Raw genomic sequence first — 21,706 nt, 5'->3', positions numbered from 1 at the left:
TAATGAGACTCTAAACGAGTGTTTTATTAAAGTAGACTGCACTGGTTTGGTGAAGCCATTAAACAGCTTTAGTATCAACTATAACATGAATATACACCTGTATACCTGCTCATTCATGCAAATATCCAATCAGCCAATCATGTGACAGCAGCATAGTGGATAAAATCATGCAGCGTATCAGTTAAAGTTCACATCCAACACAAGAATGGGGGGAAAAAAACTCAGTGACTTTGACCATGGCAGGGTTGTGAGTGCTGGTTTGAGTATTTCAGAAATTGATGATCTCCTGAGATTTCTACAGTCGCTAGAATTTACACTTGTAGAATGGTGTGAAAAACAAAAACCATCCAGTGAGCCTGCGGGAGGAAATGCCTCGTCAGTGAGCGCGCTCAGAGGAGAATGACCAGACTGTTTCGAGCTGACAGGAAGGCTACAGTAACTCGAATAACAAAATGTGCTGAGCAGAAAAGCATTTAACAACACATCAAACCTTTAGGTGGAGGAGCTACAGCAGCAGAAGACCACATCAGGTTCCGCTCTGTCAGCCAAGAACAGCAATCTGACGCTACAGTGGGCACAGGGTCACTGAAACCAGGTGACATTTTCCCCAATCTTCAACAGCTAGGTTTTTTTTTTGTTGTTGTTTTTGTTTTTTCTTCTAATGAAGTTGCAAACATTTCTCAGTTCACTTATACATATTTATTACTTAGATTTTCTAATTCTAGAGGATTTATGTGTAACTAAAACTGTTTATATATATAAAAAAGGATATTAAAACTTTTTCCTGGCAGTGTACCAACATATATTCCACAAAAAAAAAAGGTACATAACATACAAGCCACTATTTTAGATTGTCAGGATTATTTATTTATTTAACCCCTTAATATCTTGTGATTATAAGTATATGAATTATTTAGTACCTACAGTGAAACTGCTAGAAGTGAAGAACACAAGGGCACAAGGGTGAGAGTTTTTTCAGTTAAACTTACGGTGATTAACATGAAGCTATCGAAACAGTATGAACAACTAACGAGAAAATTAAAAATCACAAAGTGTAACAGCATTCAGTTGTATGATGAAAATAATACCAAATCATGAAGGATAAAACATAAGAACAGGTTATATGAAGATGGCTCTCTTACCCAGGTCAAAGTCGTCTACAGCAATGAAGACTTCTTCAACTGATTCGAAATGTGAGAACAGCAGAAATGATGTGTGTATGTGTGTGCTCTTGGTCTTCTGCTGTCTCTTATATAGCTCGAGCTTGACTTGTGAGCTCGGCTGCATGCCACAGTCAGGAAACCAGATGACCGCATGAGGAAACCGCAGAAATGAGAGTCTCTCTCTCTCTCTCTCTCTCTCTCTCTCTCTCTCTCTCTCTCTCTCTCTCTCTCTCTCTCTCTCTCTCTCTCTCTCTCTCTCTCTCTCTCTCTCTCTCTCTCTCTCTCTCTCTCTCTCTCTCTCTCCTCTCCTCTCTCTCTCTCTCCTCTCTCTCTCTCTCTCTCTCTCTCTCTCGTAGAGAACAGTGTAAATGAGCTTCAGTAGCCATGCTTGAATACAAGGTTACAGCTTGATTAAAGACATGGCTACATGCTCAGCTGTTTCTGTTTCAGTGATAAATGAATATGCACAAACACACACACAGGAAATCATGCCAACGATTCACCATTGTTTCAGCACTCTAAAAAGATGATGATGGATGAGGTGTGTTTTGGGATTTTATCCCATGATATTACGCAGCATAAACAATGAAAGTCATTTCTCTAAAGCTGCACCTGAGAAATATTTAGATTACCAGACAGGAAAACGATGACTAATTAAAACACTCCACATAACACACTCCTCCAAGCAGCAAAATACAGAAATGTGGAGCTGATTAGCGTCTTATTTTTGCTTTATATTTTTTATCACATCATAGGCAATTCGGCAAGTGGTGTCTAGTAGACTTTGACGTCTCTAATTTTTAACAAAAGTAATAAAGTGCGTGAAAAGTTCAGAGTTAGATTCAAGTTTACATCATTTACACTGGGTTTAAGTTATTAAGGTTTGAATTGATACAGGTAACCAGTCACTTAGCTGCAATAACCACATTAATAACTAATTTTTGATAGGATTGTTGATTGTGGTCTATATTTAAAGTCGGGGTTAAAACACTGGCAGACAGGGGCGAATGCACACAATGATCAAGGTCCCAAAAAATACAAACTATATTGTCTGGAAAAACTGGAAGAATTCAGATATATTTCGAGACTTCGCACCACCAGCACCAAACTAAGTGGTACAAATACTCAGAGTAACGAGTCAGAAATACAAGACTAAGCTGCAAATACTGATCAGGACGTGTTTTTAGTGCTCAGCAAAAGAACAACACAACTGAACCAAAATCACTAACTCCATAGAAATAACGTCTGTTCTGTGGATCAGGTGAAAACACATCCATGTGATAAACACACCGCATACTTCAAGAAACACAATCCTCCAGTCCATTTATCATCATGTCATACAGTTTGTACGAGGAATAAATCACTTCGAGGCATGCTGTCATAGGAAAATAATCAACAACAGCGTGGTGTGATGAAGCGGAGTTACTGTTCCCACCCTCAAGTTGATTATGTTCTGATTGGTCAAAAAGTGTTGATTTATTTTCTCTAACAGCAGCTCTGACGGTTGTGAAGCTGCAAATCACAGGTTTCTATTAATCGTTTCTACGGCAACGGTTCGTTTACAGGGACTTGAACTGCAGATGCGCCACATCAAACAGATTAAAACGCGTATTATTGTTGACGTGGTGAAGTTTTCTGTGAGGAGACGTTTATTTAACATTTACTGAAGGAGTCTCCAGTGTCAGTGCTTTTCTAAGAGTCAAAGATAAAGCTGTAACTGTAAATTTTCTGACACAGGAAAGTATTCAGGACAGAGGAGTTTCAGTAAGAGGAAAGGCTGTGTTTTTTCTTTTTAACTTAAAGAGACGAAGAGAGAGAGAGAAAGAGGCTGGTGAGGAAACGACTAACGTAAATGAGAACAGGAATTTGTTTTGCAGATGTTCCACAACATTAAGTATAACTTTAAAAGAATAAAAGAACAATGTGTTATTCATTAATACATTTAACACACATTAAATAAAGCAGCTTCTAAAAAGAGTGAAATTGTTTTACTGAACAAGTAGCTGAGACAAATTCTACACATTTTATTTTAACTGGATGAATTTAGAAAATGAAACGCTGTTTAACAAGTTGGTCAGTTGAATCTGTTTTATTTTCATGTTTTGTTATTTTTATTTATTTTTATAGAATTAGACTTAACAATAAGCTTAACCACTAACTACATTTTGTAATTAAGTTTCCCCATTCAATTCAACTCAACAATAAATAGTAATTTTTTTAATAAGAAATACTGAAAGACTACGTTCTGAAAGACTATAAATGCTCAGCGTTTTCCATTTGTTTTAGAAGCCATTCTGTTGAAGCATAAACCAGACTTTAGCAGGAAAAGGACATGACAAATTCTTACCAAAGCTGTTCTTACAGAGCTCTTCAACTTCTCTCTAAAAGAATACATTATACAAAATGTGTTCAACATTAGCATTCAGCAGCTGCCCTTGGGCTTCCATTATAAAGAGTTAGAAGTGAACGTGCGTTCTGTACTTCTCTTAGTACAGAGAAATGTGTTACAGTTTTTGTAATCTGTAATCACACACACACACACACACACACACACACACACACACACACGTTATAAAAAGATTAGATTTAAAAAAAAAAAAAAAAAAAAAAAAAACTTTGCTAGCATGAGTCACTCGTTGCATCAGTAGAGCTTAAGATCACACTTGGCACTTTTTTGGGTTGGTTTATTAGAGATAAAGATAAAAACACCACCAGATGTTGACCAGAGGTGGCCAAAGGCTCTTCTTAATGTTCTTCATGGTGTTAAAGTATCTGAGATTACTTCTGACGGCCCTCCAAGCCGCCTCATTTAACTTCACCTCATCATGAGAATTAGAAGGCAGAGTTACACAGCAGGATGGATAAAGAACATCATACGCCATGAGCTACAGCAGACCAGACCAAGATGTCTTTTTGAGGGATCTGAGTTTTTCCACTCTGAGTTGATTCACTCCGAGCTCTGAAAGGGATAAACGCACATGGATTTGATGCTGGTGTAGTTCATTTAAGGAACAAGTTATCTAACAGTTATGATGCCTAGATTAAGGGGAAATATTAAAAAAAGAAAATGAACAGAGAAGAAAACAGAAAAAATAATGACACAAAAGGAAACCTCAAGCATGGTCCTAGTGATAATCATAATTATTCTGTATAATCTGGATTATATTTATTAGCATGACTGCAAACAGTGACATCCTAACAAGTGAAAATCTGACTACAGGCAAATGTGAAATTATTATGAGATTATAATGTTTTTAGATTCCTTTCCTCATTTCAAGCTTTAAATTTCCTGATTCTATTGGCAGATAATTTTGCTTATTTCTAGAGAAAAAAAATGCTTAAATGTCAAGCTTGAAATGAGTAAGAACTGTCTAGAAATAGGCCAAATAATCATATATTTGGTTTATTGTAATCTTATGAAAGAAAATACTAGATACATTTGACAACATTCAAGATATTATTCATTTGATGCCATTTTTTGCATTGTCACCAAGACGTTTTCCTGCTTCAAATAAAAAACTTTCACACCCAAGAGAATAAATTTTCATTAATTTCAGTAAAATATATGAATAAAACTAAACAAATGAATCAAAAGAGAGAATGTAAAACACTTTTTTAAGTGACAGACTTCCATTATTTGGTAACAATCATCTTTCATACAAAAAAAAAACAAGCAAAACCATCTAAATAAGCAAACAGTGATCGATACATTTGGCATAAGGGGAAAATTGCGTAAATTCGTGCTGCATGTTCCTTGCAGCATTGTAAGTTGGGTTGGAAAATAAAATACAATCTTACCTCATGTTTACCAGACAGCGATTATTGCATTTCCTGCAGTGGTCATGTGGGGAAGTCTGAGGTCATTAATTTATAAAAGGATCAGGAAATGGTTAGTGGTTGCAACCCAGAGTTCAGGAAAGGTGTTTAATTTATACAGAGCGAAACTCGGGTTTACAGGTAGGTGATAATACGAGGGAATTGCTTGAGGAACAGGTTTTTACTGCAGCAGACAGACGGCAGACAAATACGCTAGCTTATGTAATCACGAATAGATGTTTTAGACTGCTTTTGCTCTGTAGTTCTATGGAAGTGGACTTGTATAGTAGCTTACACAGTGGCGCTTTCACCACAGTGTTCCTCTGTGCAATCATTACACTGGGACTCATGTTTCCAAATAAAGTATTCGCATGTTCATAATCCCACAAGTTTAATATTCTATAAAAAGTCAGCATCCTGGCGAGTAGTACTGTCTACACCTGCTTAAAGTGCACCAGCTCTTACCAAACAGAAAATGAGCACGGTTACTAAGCAACAAGCCATTTACACAAACACAAATAACAGCATTTACGCCTGTTACACTGTATGTAAACACTGGCACAGCAGCCGCGAGCACACAGTAAAGCCAGTCGCGCGAGTCCCTCATTTAATTTTCTTTTTTTCCTTTCAGCAAATTCGCCCATGAAGATCTTTCATTCCTCATAAAAAAAATAACTCTGAGCAATATGGAGAGTTTAGTCAGTCAGTTTAATCATGAGTCAATTTAGTCAGTTTAGTCATGAGATATGTTGCTTGATTAGTTTTGTAAACGAACACTCTGCAGAAACTTTGGGTTGGGCAATATGAAAAAAAAATAAGTTGATTTTTCTCCCCAATTCCCACCCACCATCCAGCCCTCTATCATAAGACATGCTTCCTCAGAGACATGTAAAGCCAGACAACTGCATCGTCTCAAACTACTGCACGCAACATCACAGGGCAGCATAACACACTCAGACTAAAGTACTATCTACCATCTTCTGCATACATGAACTCCCAGACAGCCACGATTGGCCAGTGTCTCTGCTCTCTAGGACTCCCTGCCACGGATGGCTGAGGCATCCTTGGAACTCAAACTTTCTCGAAGTATTTAACATTGAAAGTAGAAAAAATTTTAAAAATCTGTAATAACTAACGTTTTAAAATTTCAAAAGATTAAGTACAAAATTTAGAGTGGTTTGAATTATACACTTTGAATTTTTGATAACATATTTGACCATTGTACACTATATGACCACAAGTTTGTGGACACCTGATCATCACACCCATATGTGGTTCTTCCCCCCACTGTTACCACAAAGTTTTATGCACACAGTCGTATAAAATGTCTATGTATGCTGTAGCATAACAGTTTCCCTTCACTGGAACTAAAAGGCCCAAACCTGTTCCTGCACGACAATACCCCTGTGCACAAAGCGAGCTGAAGACATGGTGTGGAAGGTTTGCCTGACCTCACTAATGCTCTTGTAGCTGAATGAACACAAATCCCCACAGCCACGCTCCAAAATCTAGTGGAAAGCTTCCCAGAAGAGTGGAGCTTATTATAACAGCAAAGGAGGTGCTTTTGGATGCAAATTTTATTCTTTTTTTCTCACTTTTTTAAATTATGAGATGTTGACTATATAATCAGTATATTAGTGAATCACTGTAGCATAACATTACATTAAAATTTCAACATTAATGACATTGACACACACACAGACACCTTCCTTAGACATTAGACCCACTTTACACGTCTCATTTCCTGTGCTGATGTTCACACCATCCTAACAGCCGAACCACCCTGTAATCCTCAGTGAGCGTGTTTCTCTAAACTCTACACGTTTATGGGGTAATCGCACAGGTGCTGTGTTTAGGAGGTTCTGCAGCTCTTCAAAGCGAGCCACTTCCAGGCAATAGAGACAGACAGACACACACACACACACACACACACACACACACACACACACACACACACACACACACACCTCCTAGCAACTGGACAGGGTGATGAGATTTTACAGTCAACTCCAAAATAGTTGGCACCCTATCAAGAAAATGGGCAAAAACCACTGCACATAAACATTATACACAATGATCCAACTGTTTACTGTTCAAAAGAAAAATCATTCTTGTTAGAATAATAGTATTTGCTCTTAAAAACGTTCCAATTATTGCCACCAATATTCTCCAGTTTGGTGCCGTTGACCGAAATCCTTTCATCCATCATCATCATGGAGTTTTCAAAGCAAAAGAGGTAAGAGGTATAAAATTACATGAGCACTTAGAAATGGGATACCTAAATGAAGCCATTACAGAATTGGCTGGAACAGCTGAAGATTTGCCAGGAATTCGACTCATGAGCATGAGAAGAAGGCAAAGATCAAATTTCAGATTTGCAAAGTGTAGTTGGTTTGGGGGTTCTGAAATGTTTAAATTAACTATTTATAACAGCAAGCTGTTCAGAAGGATTGTATAAAATAAGCCTCTCCTACAAAATGCAGCACCTGGGATGCTCAAGTGGGCCATAAACCTGGAATAACAGGCTAGAAGATGCGTCCTCTGTGTATTTAGCCTTGTTTCTTGTTACCGAGGGCAAACTGAAGCACTATCTGATGTTCAAATGTTGCTGTTTTATGGGTCTGTGTGGAGTTTCAGTACATGTTGTCCTCCACGTCCACCAGATCGTCCAGTTTTCTCCCACGTCCCAAAAACATGGTGGAATGTGGGATGTGAATGAGCCTGGCCTCACACCCAGTGTTTCCGGGATAGACTCCGGATTCACCACCCTGACCAGGATAAAGCGGTTGCTGTGGATGAATGAATGAACCAACATACTGGATATTTCTTCGAGTTGGCTGCAGTCAGTGGGACCAAGCAAACATTGCATCCACTGCACAGGAGGATTAACTTTGCATCCACTTCTAATGTTTTTTGTTTTTACTCTATCATAGTTTTTAATAACTCATCGTGTGCTAGCAGATGTAGGGAGTCTGTGGGGTTCACACTGTACTGCGCTGATCAGGAGGCAGTGGTTGAGGGTCGGATCCATGGGGAACCTCAGCTTAATGACTCCAGCAGTGAAAGTATGCAGAAACAGCTTCTGCTACTATCATTAGGGGGCCAGCAATCCACGGAAGAGGACCGGGAGACGTTCCTGTCTTCCTTTCGCGTCTAGTGAGACATATGTATTCCTGGAAACAAAGAAAGGTTTTCTCTTCAAGTATGATTCACATACAAGACGAACTTTTTCAGTATTTGAATGAAGGAAGGATACAATATCAAGCAGATTAGTGTTTGAAAACTTGGGCTGTGACTCTCATCTGGCCTTGGTAAACGTCCACTGGTATCCTTACGAGTGAATGCAAGTCCAATCAAAAACAGCTTACTGAAATCTCAAATATCTTACTGACATTTTAGGTGGTTTATCTGATATTACATGCAAGTTAATATTGTGTTGATCCTGGAACTGGGCCTCTCTTAACCCTGAGACTCCTGAGGGTTTAGTGGCTGACTAGCTATGTAGTATTTATCTTTCAGTTCTGTCAGATAATAAAGCATGAAAGGTTAGGATCTTGAAGTATCCCTTGTCCTGTCTGATCTCATGTTAAATATAAAATTAAATGTCAGAAAACAAAATATGTTCTAAACAAAATAAATTCTAATGACTACCTTTTTTTTGCCCTTCATATTCTTAAGAAAAGCTACCTCCACTAACCCTGCTCCAACCTTGAAGGAATGCTTGGGTGTTTTCCAACCTTCACAGTTAACTCTAGAAATATTGGCAGCGTTCAAGAATAAATATATAAGATTAATAACAATGAATGCTATTGTGAGATGAAATGTATTGATTTGCAGTTGTTCGAGCATACAGCCACATATTCATTTGAATTCCTACTTATAACACAGATTACACCTGAGGGCAGATTCGTTCATACAAAGTCTCCTGCAATCCCCTTTTAGATGTAGATTCTTACAAACTATTTCTGAGTTAAAGTTGAGTTCCAAAAACATGACTAGAGCTGCAACAATTAATCGATAATAATCAATTATGAAAATCGTTCTCAATGAATTTCATTATCGCCTCAGAAAAATGGCAGAGAGTACAGGCCAAAGTTGTGTCCCGAATGACGTACTATACGCTACGCACTTACACTATACTATCTAGCGTATTAATTTTAGAAGGGTATCATCAAATGGAACACTAATGGGTTTTTTTTTACTAACCAGAAGTTTCCCAGTCGATCTCACACAACGTCAAAAGCAAGTAATGCAACGCCACTAGATTTAGCAGAACACCCAGAGTCAACGAAAATGAATTTCTTCATTTTACTGTTAATGTCATCATCAGATGGAGGTGTAATTGTCAAGTGAGATTGGAAAAAAGTATGCGATTCAAGTCCTCTAAGGCATGAGAGCATTTTATATTAAATGCCGTGAAGAAGATTGTAAACTGCAAACTTTGCAAAGCGGCGCTTGAGTGGCACAGAAGCACGACAGTGACGCACGAGCACAAACTTGTTTATATCCAAAATGCTCCAGTGTGTGAAAGGGCTGGGGAAATTGGTGCGAATTGCTTAAAAGGTTTAGCTTAATTCAAGTTTGTCATTATATGCTGTATTTGCAAGCTTGCAGTGTAAATTCTGTTGTTTATTATAACAGGAGCGATCAGTTTGTAACAAGCACCATGTTACTCACAGTATAGACGTGCTGATAAACAGTGGTAGTGCAAGTAAGATCTGTAATGTCAGATTAAAACGGTATGATCAAAGTAAACATGAGTAAAACAATATGCCTAAAGGCAGTGAGTAACAGAAACCATAAGGGGCAGTGAAGGCAAGTTTTTTTAATTCTTAATTTAGGACTGTATTTTAATCATCAGTGCTTTTTTGTGCATCCACAAAATATAATGCATAAATACATATACATATATTATATAAATAAATAATTGAACAAACAGTTGTGTTAATGTAACGAGTTAACACTCAGTTTGTGGATTTTATTATAAATAAATGAAAAAAATGGTATTGAAAATTGTTTTATTAATTTTTTTAAAAATCTGATTAATCGAAGAAAAAAAAGTAATCGGACGATTAATCGATTATGAAAGTAATCATTAGTTGCGGCCCTAAACAAGACCTTGCTTGACCATCAGTCACACGTTTAAATGCTGAAATGCCGTAACTGTTTGCTCTTCTCTGTCCTGCTCTTTTCTCTGACCCTGTCCTCGCTCAAAGCCGCTGTGTCCTTTCGCAATTCTCCAAGAGATGAGTCAAATTTTCTTTGGCACAGAACAGCATGCAGGTGAACTCTGCTGTGTGAACGTGAGCCATATTACACAAACATCGATCCAAAGATGTCACTCGACATTGAGCATTTTACTGTTGGACCAAGACAACAAAACCACATGACGCTCAAGTTGTTAAAAAATAAATAAAAGGTGACGAAATAAAGAACCAGGCAACAGGGTGGAGAAGTGTGTAATACAAATAAACATATATTCTTAACAAAATATCTTATATAATACTGTGATTAATTCAATAAAAAGTGTAATAAAATGTGTATTGTGTCACTTCATTAGCCTTGCGTTTCCAGTATTACACGCTATGACACAGTAGGGGAGAGAATACACACACACACACACAATGACAATAAAATAACAAATGACTGTTTCCTTCAGCCATAAATGCAAGCAGGAAGAAGTTCTCCAGTGGTGATGCAGATGTTTCACGCTCATGAGTGCTTATTTCTACACATGAGCCAACTCCTTTAAAAAGTTCACCGTGGTTAAGGTTAAGGTAAAGAGTATGCGTTAGTGTGTTGTGCTCATGACTTCATTCAAATGAAACAAAATCACTTGTTATTTAGAAAATTACCCTTTATTCTGAGAGAGATCTGGGTTCAGGTTTTGCAAAATGAACATCAACACATCCATCTACTTTCAAAAAATGAATCAAACTGCTCAGATTCACACGGGTGTAGAAACCACGCTGCGTTAGCTTTTTGCTTTACCAGTGTTCATTTTGTTGTAAAAACTGTAGACCAGAAATGCATATAATGATGGGGGAAAGGGTGAAAAACTACTAGAACTATACAATGTACAGTTTCTTTAACCATTACATGACAATGAGCATACCTCATAACCTATGTTTCTCTCTCTCTCTCTCTCTCTTTCTCTCGAGCTACACATGCTACGTCTGAGATGCCAGTGATCCTGAGCCCTTCTGCTCTCCGGACCTGCCTGATCCATCCTGACGCCCTGCTTCTGGGTGGAGTTCTCATCACCTGAACACTACTCCGTTATTGTGGATGGTACCTCTTAAAAGCCGTAAAGATGACTGCAATTGCTACAAACAGTTTTGCTACAATGGCTTAGGACTGCTCAAGTCTCCATCAGTGAACAGTTGATAACTTCAACAAACTCGACTTCAGGTCAGTGGTGGCTGAACGGTTAATGCTCTGGGTTACTGATCAGAAGGTCAAGGGTTCAAGCCCCAGCACTATCAAGCTGCTTCTGTTGGGCACTTAAGACCCTTAACCACATCTGCTCCAGGGGTGCTGCATCATGGCTGAACCTGTGCTCTGACCTCAGCTTCCCAGCAAGCTGGGATATGTGAAAAACTGCATTTCATTGGCTCTGCACAATGACAATAAAGTTGAATCTTAATCTTCATGTATAAACTATAATGAATTCAGAAATAACACTGATGCTCATATTCCTAATTTGATCACAATTTCCTGGTTACAAAACTGCACCTGTTGACTATATAGCACACAGTATATAGTGAAGTCTTTATAATCACACCAAGATGAGGATGGGTTCCTGCTCACGTTGTCTCGCAGAGTTTTTCCTCACCATCACCTCTGGCTCACTCATTAGGGATAAACTCATGCACTTCAAATTTATATCCGTAATTTATTTATTTCTGTAAATCTGCTTTGTGACAAAGTGCATTGTTAAAAGCGCTACATAAATAAAATTGAATTGAACTGAATAGTGTTTTAGTGTTAAACCCATGTTAATTACTCAGTCTTACATCAGGCACATTCACAATGCTTGTTAGTTCTCCTTTTATAAACTATGAATGCTATGCTAACACGGCTGTCACTAACGTTAGCGTTCTTGACTGGCACAGTGATATTTTTGCTAGAACGCATTTTATATGTTTCCCTAGAAAACAATATTTTGTAGTGTTAAGTTTGGCTAGTGTAATACTCACTAGCTAAAACTAGTGTACATGATGAGACCCCACAAATACTGGTTCACTTTAATGCAACTTAATGTGCTCATTACATTACTGTTATTAAAATCATCCACTTCCTTGCGATGGAGCAAACTGTTGGCCAAATGTGAGCATGTTTCAACCACAGAACATGTTTCAGCAAAATATTAAAAAATGGTGATGTGCATTTATAAAGAATTTAAAAAGTGAAAATTAATAGGAAAAAGGAACAGGTACATCTGTGAAATGTTCATCTTTATTGAAAAGTTTAGCTCTAATTGCCTAAAACTGCTGTAGTTTCAATTGTTGAAACTGAATATGATTATAAACCAACACAAGTAGCAACATATAAAAAAAAATACAGAGTTCAGCTCTACGTCACAGCATAAAAAATAATCACTTATTTGAACTTTGGAGCAGAGTTGAGTGCTTTTTTTTTTATAAACTTTACTGTATTACAAAATATTTCAGTAGTACTTTATAGTAGTAAAGTAAGTATGCAGTAATTATAATTAATTCCTATTAAATACTATATGCTGCCAGTTAAAAGTCTGTACACTGCTCATGGACTTCATAGCAGGACTTCAGATTCACTACTTCTGACTATATTAGAACAATAATGAAAACATCAACACTATGAAATAACACAGTGACAGAGACACGTGTTAATGTTCGAAATGAAAACAGTTTTTTGGGGGATTTCATTTTAAGGAAGCACTCCTTGTTTTAAGTTAAAACTACTTACTAAAATACATTTAGAAATAAATTTAGACATGGGCTTTAACATCACTATTCATATTTGTCTAAGAATTTGACAAAGAATCATTTTTTCAAAAAACATTATATATATATATACACAATCCATACTGAATGTCCAAAATTTTGACTGGTATTATTCTACTTCTTTCGGCTGCTCCAGTTATGGGTCGCCACAGCGTTCATCCATCTCCATTAGGAAAATCTGGATTATGATCCGCATATTTTGATTTGGCACAGGTTTTACGCTGAACACCCTTCCTGACGCAACCCTCCCAGTTTATCCGGCTTGGGACCAGCACTGAGTGCACTGCCTTTGGTGCCCAGTGTGGGGCTCAAACCCACGACCCAGAGATTAAGAGTCTCATGCTCTACTGACTGAACTAGTCGGGCACCGAAAGTTTGACTGGTATTTTACTTCTGAATATTATACTTTGAATTAATAACTGAATGTCAAAATCACCCAGGTTTAAACAAATTTGGTGATAAAATTAAATAACTATCCAGAATTTAATGTTATGATACAGTACATACTGCTACATGTAGGCTAAAATTAACAGTAATAAAATGATAAAATGTAAGAAATGCATGAAGTAAATTCAAATTAGCTGGCCTTGCTCAGCATTTCCACACACTGAGTGTACGTGTGGTGTGGGAACGCTTTTCTAGCATCGACGCTTTAAAATTACTCAAGCTTGCTGAATGACCCATGAGATTGAAAACATGTGGCCTGGAAGATGGATGAGACGTGCACTGACGAGGTCTTCCATTTTATCTCTTTTTATTTTTCTCGCTTTCCCTTTGAGAGGGTCAGAAAAGGTTGAATGAGGATGTTAAAGAAGCTTTTTATTCTAAAAACGCTGTTCATGTCTTTCTGTATTGAAGTATAGCACATTAGAAACTGCACGCTAATTAGAGATTGGGGGAAGAGAGAGTGTGTGTGTGTGTGTGTGTGTGTGTGTGTGTGTGTGTGTGTGTGAAGTATCTCTCTTTGACCATTTTTTTCCACATTCTCCCCAAGCCGGTTACGACCGAGTGGATGTGGATCAAAGCAACAGTTGTGAATCTGATTCAAACTATGACATCTATAAGTTACAGCAGCAGTAAAGAAGGAACCGGTTCTTGTGTCAGCGTTTCATGGGTCAGTGGTGAGTAATCCGGACGGCGCACTGACACTATGCATGGATAATCCTTTTCTTCTCCATCTTCATTCTAGCACGCTGAGAAGACAGGCACGTATGGACGAGCTCCCGGCTCCCCGGTGAGGCAGGAGGAGGAAGAGCTTTCATTGCTTCGTGAAAAGAAGGACAGAAAGAGAGTATGAGAGGCAAAAGATGTCGCTCTGGTCTAATCTATCTTTCCTCATCAATGAAACAATCCAACGATGGCTTCACAAGCTCTTCACCAGATTCCCAGGAGGAAGACTCGCCTGATCAGACGAGTTCTTCTCTGGATGAAGGTGAAGAATCTGTCCCAGGTGTTGAGCTAAAAAGCATCCTCGGATGTATAATTAAATTCACTGATTGTATTGTTTATTTGCTTTTTTTAAGCAGTTAAGATGTTAATGAGCAACCAGATTTCTTGGATGAATTTTTACCAACGCGATCTCACACTCTCCCAAATTCGTTACAATTCATACAAAACGTTATGTAGGTTGAGGTTAATGCAACAAGACAGAGTTAACGTTTGTACCACTTCCTCAGATTTTCATTCATATAAAACGGAATGAATTCAAAATTGCTTATCTATCTGAGTTAGTTTCATTCCTTCAAATCATGAATTTTTATTGTTGAAATGAGATACAATTGACGAAATTTTAGTGTAAAAAAAAAAAATAATAATAATCATGATCAAAGTTTTGATCAGTCCATTTTTATGCAGCTGTCTTGCGTAACCACGCCGAAAATACTCTGGCAGCACTATTTTTACATTAAAGTACATCGATAGTTTAAAAAATAAGTATATAGTAATAAGCAACTTCTACTACGTACTTTGAATATTGGATTTTAAGGCATAAAACTACCAGTTTTGTGCAGCACCACAATTAAAACTCTTTAATTTAATAGGTAATAATGTAGAACATGCAGGTATTAGAGAGATTTTGTAAGTTAAATATGTGAGCACACAGCAACCAAGTTTACTTCAGCACTAATACTAAAGTACGAATCATGTTAAATACTAGGAAGTAGTTTCAGTAACGGGATGCATATGAATAAATCAGTGGGTAAATACACGTAACGAATGTCTGATGATTGTAAGATTATACACGGAGTATTTACATATCTACACATTTATCCATTAAGGTCTTTGAGGAATTTTTTTTTAAAAAAACTTAAAACTCGCAGTTTTCTCGTCATGCAATATCCGTATGAGAAATGATCTGCATGCATTACATATTTATGCATACATTTATCTACTAAACATCAGGCTGGTTTTTGACAGTCTATAGATGGTTGATTTATATTAAAATCATATTTGTACTAAATGACTTAGTCACATGTTCTTGAACACTTGGCATTTTTTTTTTATATTCAGTTTATCTATATCCTCAATCAATCACACTGATTATTGCAGGAAATATATTTCAGAGTATTCAGTTGTTGGTTGATATTTTATCCATTTCTCATGTAACTCTGCAATAACTTCCATCTGTCACTTGTGTTATGTGTTAAAAAGGCCAGAATCTGACGATTGTTAAAAAGAATGACTGTAACTACTGATACTGACATTTCTGGTCATTGTAATAATTGTCTCATGAGCCATATGGTTTCATTTTACAGGGTTATAGGGTTCTTTTCTCTTTTCTGATAGTCTATGAGCTTAAGAAGTATCGGTATAAAGATAAAGTGTTCCTCAGATCTGTTTTATGGACCTTCCTTAAAGCTATAATTCATTTTAATGCTTCTTTTTTGAAAATTTCAGATTTTCAAGGAAAGTACAGTAACAAAGCCCCTGAAAGCACTGTATGGTTGTATCCCTGTAATACGAGACTAAAGAATAACTAACTAATAAATATTTTACTATGAAACAGAATCTTTGAGAAAATGTTTCCAAAAGCAAGAAATTTGCGAGACATTGCTATTGTTAAACCCGATTGTGTTTAACAGTGCTGGATGTTTTTTTTTTCTTCATCTACAGAGTTGTGTAAAGTTATGTGAAGTTATATGATGTTGCTCTATATTCAATCATTCAACAGTCTAAACTGATAAAGTAGTCAAAAACATACAATGGCTTAATTTTCCTAAAAACACTCTTTTACCAACTAAAATAAAAGAGAAACATGCATTATTAGATACTAATCTGCTGAAGCAATCACACTGTGTCTAATGGCTGTTCGACATGCTTCACAGCAGCCACTGGGAAAATACGAGTGAGGAGTAACTGCAAAGAACAAATGCCAAAAGTTTTAAACGTGGAAAAATAACCGAGACGGGAAAGAAGCCGAGCTGACCAAGCTTCATTTCAGGAGCTGGAATGGAAAAATAATGGGTCATGTTGTAAAAGTGGTAATGAATCTAAAAATGTCAGGATGCAATTTCTAGCATCTCTCATAATCATTATTTGGGAATGATGAGGGAAGTTAATTTGTTTTAAAAAAAAAAATAAATAAATAAATAAATAAAAAAAATCACACACACGGGGTATGAAATCATTTGTGTAGATTCCTATTAACACAACCCAGAGACACTGATACAAATGTGTAAATCAATACATTTATTTGTTACTAACCAATTTGTTTTGCAGCAATGAAATACACCACAAACAAAGACAAGAAAAAAAAAAAATAATATCAATTATACATTAAACATAATAAATATTAAAAGAAAGAATCCCCCCAAAAAAAACTACCTCTTCCTATTTGAGTTAAGCAAACAGATAGCACATGGTACAAAAGAAAATTTAAAAAGGTTTGTTTTAGCTAAAATGACTCTATACAAAGACCCTGAAGGCAAAGTCTGGAACACATCATGACGGAGATGAGATGCATCAGATATTATGTAGTTTGCTTTCCTAAGTACCTGTTTAGTAAAAAAAAAAAAAGACACCCCAGCCAGTTTCACTCCTAATACCTTACTACAAGTATTTCCAGCCCTCACAGTGCATATTTGTGTTAAACTTTTACCAAACCAACCAACAAATCAGTGAAAATGCTAAACATTCAATATAAGCCCTATAAAACAAACAGTCATAAACGTCCTGTAAATATGGAATTTAGCTAATTTCCACAGACTAAAGCGTCTTTGCTGATTTATCTTGCAGACTGTTCATTTCAAAATTTAATTCATTATCAATTATAAAGCCTAAATACTAATAACAGTTAGTTATATTATATATTGATGAGGAGATGTTGATTAATTTTCTATCATAGCAGCTCCAACAGTAGTGCAGCTGCAAATCACCCGTTTATATTAATGCGCTCGTTATTGTCTCTATAGCAACAGCTCATTCACAACGACTTGCACAGCAGATGCTAAAAACAAACTAAAATGTTAAAGGAGTTCTTCCATATAAACATTAATGGAAGGAGTCTCCAGTGTCAGTTTTGTAACAGTCAGAGGTAAAGCTGTAACTTTATGACATGGGAAATCTTCAGTTTATGCTTTGTGGTTTCTAAGTAACATGACAAGCTGCATTTTTTTCTGTCTTATTAACTTCAAGAGAGAAAAAAAGAGAAGATGGTGAGGGAACTACTGTTTATAGCTGCTATAATGTTAATGAAAACAGGAACCTTCCAACATTCTACAACATTAAATGTTACTATAACAGACAAAGTATGATGTTAGATTCTTTAATAAAAACTGTCACTGTCGGCAAACTGCTGAGGTCTAAGAGGAATAAAACACTTCGGGACCTGCTTTTATAGGAAAATAATCAACTTGGAGGTGGTAACAGTAACTCCGTTTCATAACATCACCTTCTTGTTGATTGTTTTCCTATAACTGCATGACACGGAGTGTCTAATTCTTTACATAACACACAAACTCGATTAACCTTTGAGCAAACTCCTGTTTTACATCTGCAACAATTTTATCCCTATTAAGGGGTGTGTGTGTGTGTGTGTGTGTGTGTCTCCTGTCTGGATGCGTGCACCTTCACACATTTGTGTCCCAGACGTTCAATCTGCTCTGCATCTAGGTTTTGTGATGGTGTAATCCTCCTGAACTCTCGCTCCTCCCCTGAGAAACAACTCCAACATGTGACTCAGATCAGAGACGAGCTCAGACACCTCAACCTCGGCTCTCCGCAGATTCCAAAACAGAACGCTTGTGTTAGTGTGTGTCCTGGCTAAAAACAGATTCGATGGAAAAACGTTAAAGAACTCGAACAGGAGTTCGTCCAATCAAACTCGAAGCGGCTGTACGCTGACATGTGGCTGCTTCAATCACTTAAAAACATTACATCACTGTCTAGAACTCAGTCTAGCCCGACGTCCGGTTCCTTTTCTCGACCCCCGTCTTCCAGATCACCACCTTATCAAAACGCTCCGCATGGGGAAAAACTGGAAAACTGATACTGCACATCAGGAATGCTGTGGTCGTGCCTCTCTCACACAAATCAAATGTGCATGATCCTGCGTTCTACACAGATAAAGACGTGGAACAGATCTGAAGAATGAGTGTGAGAGCGCATTTATAAAAAACAACCCCAGAGAAAAATCTGTTCCTCATTTTTGACTCAGTTTTTTCTGAGAGATGACACATGACAGATTGTCCAGTAGGGATCATTCCAAACAGGTTAGCTCGATTCTTCCTCTTCAGCACATGTGAGAACTTCGTAAGAACAGCCAAATCCAGCTGTTGTATGATATAAGTGCATATTCTGCACCATTATAACCAAAGTCTACAATTTAAAGCGGCTAAAAACAAATCCTTAAATGTAAACGATACTTTCTCTTTCCACCTTTAGGTTTCCAACTCTTTACAAAAGGGTTTTAGATTTACACTTTTGCTTAACCTCTTTAACGCTTAGGTTAACTAATGGTTAACGTAACTAAAGAACCTAGAAAGCACTCTAGATTTAACCTTTAGGTTAACATCTGTATCCTTAGAAACAGTTCTAGTTTAACCATTACATTAAACTGTTTATCTGTAGCCCTAGAAATGGTTCTAGATTTAATGTTTAGCATTTATCTTTACAAGCTGGTTCTAAATTCAGCCTTTAGATCTAACTCTATCTTTACAAATATCTTCTAGACTTAATGTTAAGGTTAACAAAAAGGCTGACTCTAGAACCCCTCTATAGCCTCTAGAGGCTAACCTTAAGGTTATATCTAGAACTTACATGTAAAGATAGCGCTAGATCTGAAGGCTGAATCTAGAACCATTTTATAAAGCTAAAGGTTAAAGGTAAATCTAGAGCCCTTTCTAAGGGTAAAATGGTTAAGTGTAGTACCACTTCTAAAGATAGCAGTAACTTTAGGTTAAATTTAGAACAATTTCTAAGGTTAAAGAGGCTAATCTCTATCTTTAGATAGGGTTCTAGGTTTGCGTTTAGATTAATCTCTTTATCCTTAGAATGGATTCTAGACTGAAAGTTTAGCCTTTATAGGGTTTAACGTCTTTACCCATTAAAAGGTTCTAGATTTTACCTTCAGATTTACATCTTTATCTTTACAAAACCAATAGCTTCCAGAGTCAGCCTTTAAACACCTTTATCTTTAAGAAAGGGTTCTATATTTAACCTTTAGTTTAAGCATTTTACCTTTAGAAAGGGTTCTAGATATAACCTTTAGATTAAAGTAATTTTAGAAAGGGTTCAAGAGTTACCTCTAAATTACGCCCTTTATTCTTAGAGAGGGCGTCTAGATTTAAAATGTAACATTTATCTTTATAAGGAGGTTTTAGATTTAATCTTTAGATTAAGCTGGTTTCACAGGTTAACTGCTGTTTCTTTAGAAAGGGTTCTAGATATAAAGATAAAGGTTAAAGTGTAAAAAGAGGTTCTAGATTTAAGCTTTAGATTAAGCTGGTTTTAGAGTTTAACCACTGTTTTCTTTAGAAAGGCTTTAAATTTAAACTAGATGTAGTTTCAATTTGTTGTGATGTTCTAGATGTAATGTTCTAGATGTAACCTGTAGATTAAGCTCTGTCTCGATGTGCCTTTTGGTTTAGTGTAAAGTGGACTTCAACAACTGCAAGAAACAATCTGCAAACCAGCCCACTCTAATAACTATTATATAAAACTTTACTAATTAAGCAGCGTCACACTCGCAGTCATGCAGTTGTGCTGAATCAGTACTGTGCTGATATTCAGCACAACAGGATGATTGTATCATGTCTTTTTCCTGAGAAAGGGTTCTAGATTTAGGTGAAAGCAATTTCCCCAATTTATAGATTCCTCATCTATAGTTTCCTCAATAGTTCACAAACGGGTTCACAGTTTTAACTTTCTAAAGGGACTCTACTTACACCTCTTTTCTGTTGTGGGCTTCTACATAGAACCTCTAAGGGTTCTGTCAAGCTTTTTTTTTTTTTTTTTTTTTTTATTGGTACTTTCTACCCTGTAGATCAACTCCTGTAGTTTTAAACAGCACAGTGAGCTCTTACAAAGCTTTCTGCAGTTTAATCACAGACATTAAAGCTAATGTTCTGTACTTTTATCTGATGTTTATGCTAATCAAATTTCAAATCTGACCAAAAAAGGTCTAAAATCTTTTTTTCTTTTATGATTAAAATCATTCCACACTGCAAAGCATGCAGGAAGAGGGTCTTTATAACATTCCCCACACACACACACACACACACACACACTCTGGTTAAAGCATTAAGGCCTCAGAGACGTCTCTCCTCTCTCTGGTCCCAGTGTGTGCACACATTTCATGCATCTCAGCTCCTACAGAACAGTACAACACACAAAAAACTAAGAAAATCCCGAGCCAGAATCCGACCAGGAACAGACGTTTAGGAAGAAAGTTTTATTGAGAGCCCCGTCATGATCATTACGCCTGTTTCTGGACTGTTCTATTTATTGTGTGATTTTATGAGGAAATACAAGACAGGCCTTGTACTGAGTGCCACAGTTACAGGAAAGAGGAAGCTGTGAAACAAAATTGCATCATATATTTTATATATACGAGTAAAAATGATTCATATTCCAGTGGCACTGTAAAATCAGCCAGCAGTTAAACACAAGGATATCTCCAAGTGATACTTTTCAGCCCTTCTTACTGAAGGTTTTTCTCTCTAATCTAACCTCTCTCTCATTCGTTGGCATCACTGATTGAATTGTGGACTGTGATTGGCCAGAAGGTGTTCATTAATTTTCTATAACAGCAGCTCTGACAGTAGTGCAGGTTTATATTAATGCACTTGTTCTAATACGTTATTGTTTCTATAGTAACCGCTCATTCACAGGGACGTGTACTGCAGACGCTCCACATAAATGGATTTAAAAAAAAAAAAAAAAAAAAAAAAGATTTATTCTGTAAGGAGCTGTTTATTTAACAGTTATGGAAGGAGTCTCCAGTGTCAGGGCTTTGTAACAGTCGGAGGTAAAGCTATGACTAAGTCTTCTGACATCTTCAGGACAGAGGAGTTTACACTTTGCCGTTTCTTGGTAACATGACAAGCCACATTTGTTGTGTGTCTTATTAACTTCAAGAGAAAGAGAGAGAGAGAAAGAGATTGTTGAAGGAACGACAGCTTTTAGCTGCTACAATGCAAGTGATATTGGGAACTAATTTTTTTGCAGACAATCCACAACATTAAATGTAACTATAAATGGATAAAAAGTATGACTTGTTCTTTAATAAATAAATCAATAATATTA

General features: G+C 36.8%; 1 protein-coding gene across 3 annotated transcripts in view; it reads right to left on the bottom strand.

Annotated features, from left to right (window-relative positions):
- Window positions 1-21,706, bottom strand: part of cilp (cartilage intermediate layer protein, nucleotide pyrophosphohydrolase) — a 37,376-nt gene that overhangs the window by 9,365 nt on the left and 6,305 nt on the right. The window contains exons 1-2 of one of the 3 annotated variants that reach the window (XM_053229408.1): window positions 1,143-1,290; window positions 491-585 (exon numbers count right to left, since the gene is read on the bottom strand). The exons of 1 other annotated variant lie outside the window; for it this stretch is intronic. The gene's annotated coding sequence lies outside the window, so the exon portion shown is untranslated. Of the gene's footprint in view, window positions 1-490; window positions 586-1,142; window positions 1,303-21,706 lie in introns of those variants that run through there. One more of the 3 variants, XM_053229407.1, reaches the window with a different exon arrangement.

Source organism: Pangasianodon hypophthalmus, chromosome 25 (assembly GCF_027358585.1).
Source record: "Pangasianodon hypophthalmus isolate fPanHyp1 chromosome 25, fPanHyp1.pri, whole genome shotgun sequence".
NCBI classification, from domain to species: Eukaryota; Metazoa; Chordata; class Actinopteri; order Siluriformes; family Pangasiidae; genus Pangasianodon; species Pangasianodon hypophthalmus.
This window is presented reverse-complemented; position numbering and strand designations above follow the sequence as displayed.